Source organism: Propithecus coquereli, unplaced genomic scaffold (genome assembly GCF_000956105.1).
Source record: "Propithecus coquereli isolate 6110/MARCELLA unplaced genomic scaffold, Pcoq_1.0 Scaffold214, whole genome shotgun sequence".
NCBI lineage: Eukaryota > Metazoa > Chordata > Mammalia > Primates > Indriidae > Propithecus > Propithecus coquereli.
In genome coordinates, this window is record NW_012146523.1 from 5,861,101 (window position 1) to 5,874,174 (window position 13,074).

Consider the following 13,074-nt stretch of genomic DNA (forward strand, 5'->3'; position numbering starts at 1 on the left):
ATGTTTCTGTTAATCTATTATCTACCAACACTTATGTCAATATTTTTCTTATTTCTGTGCAAATAAATTAAACATATTTAAGTTTACCCTACAAATAAAATTTAAAAATGAGTAATGAATTAAGAATCATAGACCTATATTTTTGGATTATTTCTGATTATTTTCAAAGTAATATCAGTACAGATATTTGTCATTCGATTGTGCCTTCTCTGGGTGTTTTTAAATTTTAGGAAACTATTACTCAATTGTTCTTTTTGTCTTTTGCAATGCTTTTGAAAGAAAGTTGCGAGGATATTTATTTTGTAAATTTTCCAACCTCTAAAATACTGAAAGAGGAAAATAAAGCTGACAATATTTATTTGCCTTTGTTGTGAAATGTGAGATTGGCAGTACATATCAAAACAACAGAAAGTGGCAGATAAACTAAAACACACATACATAACCATATAATCAGTTGACAAGGCAGTAGGTAGATTAGGGTAGGGGTGCCTTGATTTGTGAAGGAGGCAAGGCAGAACCTTGAAAGATAAATATTGATTTAAAAGAAGTTATTTTAAAAATGTAAAAAATGGCAGAGCTAAGACAGGCAAATACATGTTAGGTTTTGTTCTATAGAATATTGAGGTTGAGAATTTGAAGATAAATCACTAAATTTTTCTTGTTGTTGGAAAAATCTAAATTCTTTTTTGAAAAGCAAGGTCTTTGGAAATGTGAGAGATTGTAGGCTTTATGACAGAGGGTTCAGATGAAGTCGCTCCCTTTTAATGGATGCTGATGCAATAAGAATAGCTATTACCTTTGATTCATATTTAAATCTCATTCATAAAAAATATCGGTGGATAATGAGGAAAGGTTCTTTCCCATTGCTCTATACCACTTGTAGAGCTTGTTGAAACAGATTTCCAGGCCCAAGATATTATGATTCACTTGGTCTGGGGTGGAGCCCCAAAATATGCATTTCCAACAGGCTCTTTTGAAAAGTACTTCTCTCTACAGTCACAAAGAGCACTGACTATTTCTACTGCATAAAATTTCACTTAATTCATGTGGGTGGTTAAGGTGAATCCTGAGTACTAAAACCTGCTCACCAACTGTATGATCTTGAGGCAGATTACTTTCTCCTTTTGAGCCTTGGTTTCCTCTTTATTAAAAGAGTGGGTGGTGGAGTTTGGTGGTTTCTAGGTTTCCTTGTATCAGTGGAGTGCGGGAGCTGCCTCTGACTGACACCCTGGAGCCAATTGTAAAATACTCAAAAATTTTGTGAGTCGTTTGTTAACAAACTTGGTAGCTTGAAATTGGCCATAGTGAGAGTATTTATAACACAAGAATCAGCATATCCTACAAATCAGAGCTTTATTTTAAATTGTATTTTATTGGAAATCTGGTTTACGAACATGCCACTGATACAGTGTCATACTATGAATTTCTGTGTTTAATATCCATTTCTGCAAAGAATTGCCAGAATTTTATAAATGGAAATTATTACCTAACAGCCTACATTGGCATTTTTAACTCCGGAAAGAGATGTAGTGACACGGAAACATTGTTATTGAGGAAATAAGTTTTGTTAATGTTTCTTATGTGCATTTGAGAAATTTAAAGGATGCTAAGTGTCCAGAGGGTAATAGTTACTTGTTTATATTAATATTTTCTAGCTATTAAGATTTGGTATGCATTGTTATTGCAGAAATGTTTGTGGATTCTCTAGTTACCAAAGTTATCTGTACCTGGAATTTATTGCTTAGATTCTTTTTCCTAGAGAATCTCAGACAATTTATGTGATCAGACAACATAATGTGCTGGAAATAACTGTACACTAAGAGATCCAACTTTCACTCTTGGTTGTGCTTTCAACTGGATCTGTGGCCTTAGACAAATGATTTGTCCCCTTGTAACTCTGGTTTCCCCCATGTATATAATAATGGATTTGAACTCAATAATATTTTATGCTTCTTTCACTCTAAAATTTTACTATTTGACTGAGAGCCTCATTCCTTAGCAACAAGACTTGCACTGGATCACTGTTTATATCTTTGTCCAATCCCCTCATACAGTGTTCGCAGGGCCACAGCCTGCATTGATTCAGCTGCATGGGTGTGATCTGATGGCTGGGGATGCCTTTGCTAAGAAAGTAAGATAGGTCATTTGTAAAACCCTATTCTCTTTCTTGCGCTGTTAGCCCCGTACAGTGCTCGTTACTATTTCACATTAATGGTCTTCTGAAGATTAAAATTATTTTGCATTCCTGTTACTCATCTAACACTTTAAAATAATTTCACCTACAAAACAGATAATATTTGTAGATTTAAATGAACTTTCCATCAGGATCCATTTTCCATATTTCTATCTATGAAATTATAAGTACTTTAAGAGTTAATATTCCTTACAGGAAATGCAATATTTGCTAATATCTATGGTAATAAAATAATAGAAAACATAGATACACAAAAAAGCATAGACATATTGAATTTTCTGGTATTAGTATACAATATTCATATTAATGCTAATGAACAGTAAGACGACGATATTATAAAAATAGAAATTGCATTATTTCTCAGTGTTAATCTGAGAGCAGATTCTTATTAAGGAATTCTATTCACATTCATCATCAAAGCTTCTATGTTCAGATCACAAGTAAAATCAAAGAAAAGAAGATAAAGCTGAAGAATAAGGGACATAGGGAATGATTCTACTCTATGAAAAAATCTCTCCAGTTACACCTATATTTTCGATGAATATATTACATTTTGTGTATTACAGGAAATACTTTAAAGATTTTGTAATGTCTTTATCTTGAGAAAACTCAAGGAACTTTATTGTATTTTCAATTAAGAAATATTTACAGAGTACCTGCAGCATGCCCATGTGACGATTTGGTGAGTACATTTAGACAAAGGAGAATTTATATTCTAGGGAAAATAGACATAAATAATTATATGACTTTATATAAAATTGTAATTATAAGTGCAAAAAAAGAGAGGAGCATGGTACTAAGGGAGTTTATAATATGAGATTAGATCTAGTTAGGGTGATTAGCAAAGTCATCTCTGAGGAAGTGACAAGCGAGCTAAAATCAGAAGGATAAATAAGTTTAACTAAGAAAGGAAGGGAAGAGCATTCCAGGCAGAGGGAACTTCATATGTACAGGCAGAATGACTGGAAGGGGCAGGGGGAGGACAAGGGGCTGAGGAAAGGCCAGTGTGGCTGTCGTAGAAAGAGGGAGGTGGAGTATGGGGACAAAAGGAGCTGGAAAACGTGGAGGGACAAGATGATCCCTTTGTAGATTATGTTAGGAGCTTTGATTTATACTGAAAGCAATGAAGGAAACCGTTTAATTGTCATAAACAGGAAGGTGACATAATTGGATTTTTTTTCAAAAAGGTAACTCCAGCTTCAGAGTAGAGAGAAGGGATCTCATAAGATCACTGAATAATCAAAGTAGGAATAATGGAAAAGTAAACTGGAAGAAGAATTTGCGTCCAGAGAGGAGGGTGTAAGAATTAATAATTATGGTAGTAGAAAAATTATGTGTGATGAAGGATGTCTTTTGTCATATGCATCCATTTTTCCGTTAAAAAACAAGGCCTATAGAGACAATGAAACAAATGAACTTCAAAAGAAATAGCAAAGTAGCATAGAATAGAACCAAAATCAGTCGACTTTCAGTTAATCACTTTTTATTACCCAGTCATGAATAGGTCAGCAATATAGTATTAAACATTAAATGGCTATAATATTAAAAGCCCTAAAGGTGATATAATGAAAACTAGAACTCCAATTGATTATATAAATATATTGATGGGATGGATTATCAGTTGAACTCTATGTATGGAACACTCAGATTGTATACCCTCTATGCTTATATTAAGAGGAACAGATAGAAGCTGGAGAAGATAGATTTGGTTTAATAAAGTGAGAGAGAGCATCACAACATTTTTGGACTAAATAAAATTTTAGTGGTATAATGATTTTTTATACCTTAAGTTACATTTTCTCCTTCAATGAAATTAGTAACTTCTACTTTATGATGGTGAACATGCCATTGAAATACATTTAAATTGCTCTTAAAAAATAAAATCACATATTTACCATAATGTGTAGAATTTAAAATGGAAAAAAATCATTAATGTGTTTATATTTTCTACATCTACAACATCTATTATCTAACCATCTTGCGGCTTATAAATTTTAATTAATACAATGCTCTCAGGAAGCCCCAGCCAATTTTCTCTACTTCCACATCATTAACTAATCTGGAATTAATTAAAATATTGTGAAGAAATAGAGTGAATTGTTTTTCTGTTATAAAGTGAACATGCTGCTGTTAAGACCCTTGAAACAGAATGAAGGAGAATGGAGGGAAACTCTTGAGGAGGTGCATACATATCTCCAATCAGCCCCGGAAGAGCAGGAAAGTCAGCTGCCTGCCCATCACTTTTCTCTGTAAATGTTCTCTTTTCTTCTCTTTGCTCAAGTTATGACATCCTAGCACTTCCCCCTTTACAATAAGATGCTGAATGTCACTTTAACATTTAACAAGAGAGGAGAAACACCCACAATGAAAAGCCAGGGGACCAAAACAAGAGTGTTTGTGCTCAAAAGCTGAAGGGTCTGGCCGAGCTAATCTCCCCGACTTTTACCCAACCCTGCTGGATGTCTCATTATGGTGCATGCGGAACACTGAATAGTAAGAGCCAGACTCAAGTGCCATCCAGGCTCCAGGGGCAGAGTCCATTATACACAGTGTCAGACAGTTTTGACAAATGCACCGACGCAATCAAACCTTTTATCAATTTAAAAGTAACCCTGTCACAGTAATCTGTCAAACTGTTCAGATACAACTAAAGGAAAACAAGTCATCATGCACTCCAGGGTAACCAAGTAAATAAGAAAAATGTGACTGGAAATTTTTAGAGTTCTTTCTTATTGTGTCATTGAAGATTTAAAAGTTCCCTCTATTAAGACCCGAGGAAATTTATTAGTGGCTTTCTTCTGCAAGTCAGACTCAAATTACGCAGCTGCTTTTGAGGTGTCATAAATCTGTGTGGTGGCAGGTGTGAGCAGGAAGTGAATTCTAGAATCCTAGAATCTTTGAACTCTACCTTTGTGTATTTTAAATGAGGGAATGCCTTAAAGTCCCAAACTAGATGTTTTAATTCCTCGAGTCAGCACAGATCTGACACTTGGTCGTATATATATGTATGATTAATTTAGTTTTAGGGAAAATTACGTTTGTCAAGAATCTATTGTAAACCAGACATGGTATCTGATTAGTGATTAATAAATAATTGTGATTAATAATGGATTGTTTTATATATATTATTTACATAATTAACATTTATTGTATATCACATACCTGTTTTTATATTATCTTAGTTAATGCTCAAAACAACCCTATGAGGTGGGAATAATAATTTCTGAGCAATAGTCAAGTAAACTGAGGTTCAAAAAGGTTAAGGAATCCGTCCATATTTATACAGCCACAAGTATTCAAAATCTAGATCTCACTTCAAAGCCCTTATTCATAATCACTGAAACATTCATATGATGAAAACAAGGGTAGCATAAGTCATGGGTTCTCAAATCCATGACTGCCCATGAAAATCTCTTAGAAAGCTTTAAAAAGTAGGTCTGGACCTTATCCTTCAGGGATTCTGATTTAACTAGTATGGAGTCCACCTGGATATGGGGATTTTCAAAAGCCTACTCAGGTAATTCTTATGTGTAGCAAAGTTTGAGAACTCTTGGAGTTAATGATGCCCACGTGAATTGGAAAACGTAATTTCATCTTCTGTTCTAGCTTCTTCCCCCGATTTTCCTAGGATCTAGCAATTTCATAGGATCTACCAATTTGCTTTCAATTAACCAGAAGACTTAAAAAATAAATCTTATGCAGAAAATTTTGGGATGAATTGTATTTTCTGATAATAAAATTGAAATTTTAGATTAGGCACATGAAAACTCAAGCCCAGGAATAGCCCACTACAAGTGTTTTAACAGATGTGCTTGGAATGATCTTGCTCTCCTTCTTCACATAATTTTCATAAGTCAAACATTTCTTCAACATTCCACTTTTTAATAATGTTTGCATTTAGTTGATGATTAAGTTCTATTTTGACTCTTGTTATTAAATTTCTATATATACTTACATTTTTCTTGCTGACTGTGGAGTAGTGACCATATGAGTCTAGTGAGTCTTAAAAATAACTTGCATCTTTCACCATTGCAGGGGCATCCTGGAAATTATTGTTTCACTGATTCATTGACCATTCATTATTGTTTTTATTTCTTTGGATGAAGTATGTACTGCTGAATGTTTGTATATCTCATGATCAATTTGAAAACATATTTAAATTGCTGATGGCAATTGATGCTTTTCCCTATTTATCCCAGGAACAGAGAGGAGAAAAGTAAAAATGAAACCAGTGACAGCACCAGTTAAATTAGTTTACCATGTTGGTGACAGCACAGAAAAGATGGGGATGTAAAAGGGTTTGGTCAACTCTTTCTGGATGTGCCAAGTAAAAGCCCAGGACTGGGGGAGAGGTGGAATTCCTAGCACATATTGTACTGAGTGCCTGAAAATTTGAGGGACGTGTGGCTCAGGGGCAGGAGTCTGGCAAGTCCAGATGGCATTCTGGTTTTCAATTTGTCCAGTGATTTTCTAATTGACAAGTACAGCTGACTCTTCTTAGTCCTTGTTTTATTTGATTTCTCTGTTACTTAACACTGTTGACTCCTCCTTTTTTCTCAAAACTTTCTTCTTCCATGGCTGCCATATTGCTCTTTCCTCAGCCTACCTTTTGGAGATTCTTCTTTCTAGCTTCTCTTTATCTACCTGCCTCTCGAATATTTTGAAGTTTTCTGAAGGTCGGACCTCTCTTCTCACCCTACAAATTATCTGCTCTCTTCTACTTAAATAACTTTAGCCATTCTAGTGATTATTAAGTCTATATCTCCAGCCCATGGAGTCTTTTTTCAGTCCTAGATCCATATGTCATTATTCTGTAGACAATTCCAATTTTGCATCCCAAGAGCTATCAACTCACTGTCAAAAAGAATTATTTCTAGACCTACTCCTTCTTTAATATTCTCTTTCTACGTGAATGGTACCATCATCCACCCAGGAGTCTGAATATAAAAATCTTAGGATCACTTTTTTCCCTAAACTATAATCAGTTTCCGAGGTATACAGGTTTCAACTGCTTGCTGTTTATGGTATCCAGTATCTTTTCTGATTCATTGCTGCCATAGTTCATTTGCTCATTTTCAAAAGTATTTATTGACTGTCATCTATGTACCAAGCATTGTAGATATCTTAAGGACTGGCGAGTTTCTCCATAGAACTTGCATTGTAATGGAGAGAGACGATACATGAATACATGAATAAACATCAGAATATGTAAATGCCATGTAAAGTTGGTTGCAAGTAATAACTAGGAGGTTATTATAGACTGGGTGTTCTGTTTAATGTGAAAACTCAATTTCAAGAAGGAATAAGGCAGATAATATTTATAGATAAGGGCATTACAGACATGTAAGAGCTTGGATGAAGCCTGAAGGTGGAAATGATCTTGGTGTATTCAAGGAACAAAAAGAAGGTCAGGTATTCTTCTGTAAAGAATGGATTTTGTTGGTGTATGAGAGGAGAAGTGAGAAAGTGAGCTAGGATGCCATCGTGGATGTCCAGGAAGACGATAGTGATGGCTTGGGGTAGGATCATAGTGGTAGAAGGGGTTAGATGTGATGAATTCAGGGTATATTTTGGAGATAGTTTTCATAGAATTTACACATGAATTGTGGAAGGAACAATTCTGGATGGAGAGAAATCAAGAGTTCTCCTCAGTCTTCTTAGTTTTGAGATCCTATTAGACATCTAAAATGAGGCAGTACTCAGTTGGTAGTTTGATATATGACGCTAGTTTTCAAAGTGAAAGTTAGAGTAAAAGATATAAAATGAGAGTCATAGCATTGTAAATGGCTTTTAAACTCACCACGCTAATGCAATAATAATATGGTATCTAATATGTGTTACACACAATTCTAAGTATTTTGCATGTAAGCACTTCATATTACATGTATAAATTATTCATTTGTACCTCATGCCAATTCCTATTTTATAGGAGAGAAAACAATAACAAAGAAGTTAAATGACTTTCCCAAGGTCACAGAGCTGGTAATTGGCCATTTCAGGGTTTAATTTAAGAAGTTTGGTTTAAGAGCCCCCTCTCTTAACCACAATCCCTACGTAAGGAGTATATATAAGGAAAATACATGTTTATACAACTCAACATTCTGAGGCTCTGAGAGGACAAGAATCCAAGAAAGGAGTTTATAAAGGAAAATCAATGAGGTATAGGAAAACCACGAGTGCAGGAGAGTATTATACTATAGAAGCTGAGAGAAGAGTGTATTGCAAGAAGGCAAAATGAAGAAATATGTTGAATACTAATGCAAAATCAAGAAATATACCAATACGAGAAGTTACATTCGGATTCAGCAACTTGCAGGTCATTGGCAAGCCTGACCAGGACAGTCTTTGTAGAGGAGTAGGAGCTGAGAGCCATTTGGAGTGGTCTTTTCTTCAGGGTCACCACTTGAGAATTCTTTCAAGTGGAAATGACTGGCTCTCTTTCATGTTCCAATTATAGGTAAATATTTCCTAACATTTTTCCCCCGATCTTCTGGTTTACTCTGTCATCATCTCTATCTCTGTCATTATCTCCATTTCTATTTTGCTCTATCTCTACTCTGCCACTCTTTCTCTCTTCTCTCCTCTGTTTTTAACCTTCCTCTATCCCTACCAATCTTCACTTCTTCCTTAACTGAAAACCTTTGAGGACGAGAGATTTATCCAATTTATTTTTGTACCCCTTGTTCCTAGCACACTGCTAGGTATTTAAGTGGTAACTTACAAATATTTAATGACTGAATAAAGCCCAAATTCATCAGTCATATAAAAACGATTTTATTGGACTTATGTCATAAAAGTTGTTCTGGAGGAGACTTTGAGTTTATAGTGAGAGATATAGGAAACAGCACTTTATCTTAGACACTGCATCCAACACTGTACCACTAAACTGAAAGAAAAAGGGTTCTGAATATGAAGCTTTTTTTATTGTGTAGATTCCAAAGAGAGTTTTGGAGGGAAGCCTCGGGATAACTTGTATCACATGTATTAAAGGAAACAAATAAGGATCGATACTTTGCTTTCTCACTCAATATTACTGCTCAGACAAAAAAATTAACCTCTTATTCTTGCCTGAGCTGAAAATTGGCAGTACTGTGATCTATATACATTATTTAATCATATGATCGAAGATACGTTACAGTTAAAATTGTCCTTAAATTTTTTAAAAATGTCCTTCTCTTTTTTCTCTACTTCTTATCTGTTGACATATTCATTATATCTCTAACACTATAATGTCTCTTGACAAACAACACTTTTATTTTACACAATAAATATGTCTTCAGAATTTTTGTAAATAGATTTCTTTTGTTTTAGTTTTTAAGTCAACATTATTGAGGAGTAAAATTGAGAACACTCACTCATTTCAATGTAGGATTTTATGACTTTTGACAAATATATATGCACCTATGTAGTCATCACCAGCAACCAAGTTTAAGATAAAGAATGGATCTTTTTCACTGATTCATGTTTCAACATCACGGGGCAAGCCAGAGGTATAATCTATAGATGACCTGCGTGTCTCAACATGAAACAATGGTGCAATAGCACAGCGAACTCTCTGATGGCTACAATCACCTGAATGTTTTATTGGAGATTAGGTGTCCTCAGGACACTTCCATGACAACAAACCAGAAAAGGGCCGAAAGCAGTTCAAGTAAGAACTGGAAATGAGGTTATCAGAGAACTGTAAAAGGTTTCTCACATTTCAACGTTTAAAAGAGGAGTTATCCTTAACGAATGACACCTCTGAGAGACGGAAATGGGGCATATTTCCAGGGAACGCTCTTATGTCAGGATCATTTTGCCTGCGCAGAAAATGATTTGCCGTGGGCCTTTAAATAAACCATCAGTTCTTGGTTATCCTCCTCTGTGTGTGACTGTCTTTTCTGTAATTTCAAAGCAGAAGGGTAGGATTTATCAGATTATAATTTTAGGCTAATTCTGCATATTAATGCATTTGTATTCACTCCATGTTTGAAGTCCAGTGAAAAGGACAACTATAGTGAGATCTGGCATTTTAGTGAGTATGTTTTACCAGGTATTGTTCCAACCACTTTATAGGTAGAACAATCAACTCTTTCTGGTTTTCCCAGAACTGTCCTGGTTTTACCATGAAAGTCATACATCCTGGGAAACCCTTAGCATCAGGCAAACCAGGGCTCTATTTATAAGTGTTATTTCATATAATTAGCAACCCCCTCCATTCCCAATGAGGTGCCATTATTCTCTTTTGCAACTAACAGAACTAAGGCACTGAGAGGTTCAGTAATTTCTGGTTTTAATAGCTACAAATGTTTCCTAACAGTGGCTGATTAAGAATTCAAACCCAGGTATTGGAGCCTACTCTCTTAGTCTCTACCTGGATCTCACTATTAGAATAACTTAAGTTGTTGAACTAGATCCTATTCACTAGAGCTTTGCCTAGAACTTGGATACTTCAGTTCCTGTAGATGTAAGGAGAGAAGAAAAATCATTTCCACACCATTTGTTGGTAGCACCAAGCCATAATGGAAACTTCAGTCTCAGAAATGCTTTTTGGTGGCTACGAAGAAATGTCTTTCTGAGCCACTACTAGAAAATTAATTATTTATTTGCAAAATTCTGCCAAAACAGCATACCTATAATTTATAGATGGTCTAGTACCTTGCATAGTAGTTACTTAAGAAATAGAGTTAAATGTCTACTTTAGGGAAAAATCACATCAGCGAGATGTATTTCATTTGTGTTAATGATCTTTCTTCTTTTTAAAAAGAGCATGAAAAACTATTCAGATAAATTATGATAAAATATCTGCAAATATGAAATTATGTTTCAAGTAAAGTTACTTTTTTCTTATTATCAGTGTAATATAAATGCCTTTCAGTACAATTTAATTATTTTTGTCACTTACTGCCTGCATAAACAACCAAATGTTCCCAGTAGAGTAGTAAACGAATTCTTAGACTTTTGGATTTAGAAAAGCAGTAAAATAACAAAATAAGGAGGGGGTCAACTTGATATTTTCAACTTTTAATTTTATTAATCAATGATTTTAAAACAAAATAGCTGCTATTATTTACTAGCCTACAGATCAAATAGCATAAATTTACTATTGCTAGCACATTTTTTAAAAGTTCATTTTAACACCAAAAGAGCCATCATCTTAATGTCATGGACAAGAAAGTCAAACTGTATCCCAACATATTTCAAAAATAGAGGTGATGTTGCAAAAAAATTTTGACCGCAAGTTTTCATCACCATGTGGTTTTTGGTACCTGTGTGCTATTTGAGATGCTATGTTCAATGCAACATTACATGGGGCTTGGTTTTCCAACTTGCTCCAGAGTTTTTTTTTTGTTTTGTTTTGTTTTGTTTTTTTTTACCACAGTCATTTTAGAATTCCAATTTCACATCTATGTGTTGACAGAAGTGGGAGCAGCATATTTCATGTTATTTCACTCAATTGATAGTTTTCTGGGAAAACTGAGAAAAGCAGAGGAACCACAGTCCCCCAGCCAGAGCCAAGAAGGAAGCAAGCTTCAACAGACCTAACATCTGCCTACTATGCCCAAGGGAAGAGGGATTCTCAGCTCCGGAGTACTTAACTCCTCATCCAGAGCTTCTAACTGGCCAACAAGTTGCAAGGATGGAAAGTATTTGAAAGGTATAGATTGGGTCAGGGAAAATGTTGGCAAGGATTGGCCACTAGTGCATTGGCTGGGAATTAGGAGATTTGAAGTCTCTTCCAAGCTCAGCTACCGAAGAGCTCCATGGCCTTGGCAAGTCCCTTTTGCCTGCGTAAGCCTCAGTTGCCTCTGTGATTTTATGACCTTCCAGTCTCCTTTCATTACTCAACACACAACTGTTTGATTTCCGATTCTCTGAGATCCCAGCTTTCTGCTAACGAACAGTGTTCACTGAAGTATTAATCAGTCTGAGTTAGTAGGTTTGTCTTTCAAAGCACAGCATTAAGTTTTACCTGGATTTTCATCATAGCAGTTTCACCTAAATTTAAAATCCTATGTTGCACAGAACTGCTTGGTGTTGGTGCTAATTGCTAAAACATCGAAATTACTGCAAATATATTACTCATCTTTTGTTCCTGAATGCCTCTTTCATAGAGGTAACTTTGAAAGCTGATGAAAGGTAGATGCCTTATGACTAAATAGAAAACAAACAAAAAGCATCAGATTATGAAGGAATAAAGAAAGCATTTATTTAATGTACCAAAAATAGTGGGGCAGATTGCAAACCTTTGGTTAGTTTTCCAAAGCAAGTATTATGTCCAGTACCCATCAGCACATACCCACCCCTGAACATGCACAAACGGTGTCAACATGCTTGTTAACACTTTCATATTTGGAAACTATAATTTCCCTGGGGGTAGGAATAGTGTCTTCATCATTGTCTCCCCAACATTTAACTCAATGCTTGCCACATATCTGGTGCCCAGTAATAACTTCTGTTAAGAAATGTTATTAACTATTAGAACTCATTTCTAGGTCCTATGAATGCTTTTTATATGTTAAACTTTTATCATTTTGCCGCTTAGGAAAGAGTAGGAAGAAATTGCATTCCATAGAACCAAAACTTCACAGAATAAATAATTTGTGTTAATGTCTTTTTGTATGTTAAAATTATAAGACCAACATTTTATAACTTCAAAATACTGAGCCAGATAGTTGGAGGGGTGTAGATGGTGGTAAAGAAGGTGAAGGAGAAAGAAATGATTACAGGCTATTGTCTTAGATACTTGCAAAAATCAGTGCCATCTCCCCTCTCTGGACACTTTTTCCCCAATCTTTTTCTAATTTTTTTTTTTTTTTTAGTAGAGATGGGGGTCTCACTCTTGCCCAGGCTGGTCTTGAACTCGTGACCTCAAGGGATCCTCTAGCCTCCCAGAG

At 35.2% G+C, this 13,074-nt stretch overlaps 1 protein-coding gene across 4 annotated transcripts in view; it reads left to right on the forward strand.

Annotated features, from left to right (window-relative positions):
• RBMS3 (RNA binding motif, single stranded interacting protein 3) overlaps positions 1-13,074 on the forward strand; it is a 725,478-nt gene that overhangs the window by 137,033 nt on the left and 575,371 nt on the right. The window lies entirely within an intron of this gene.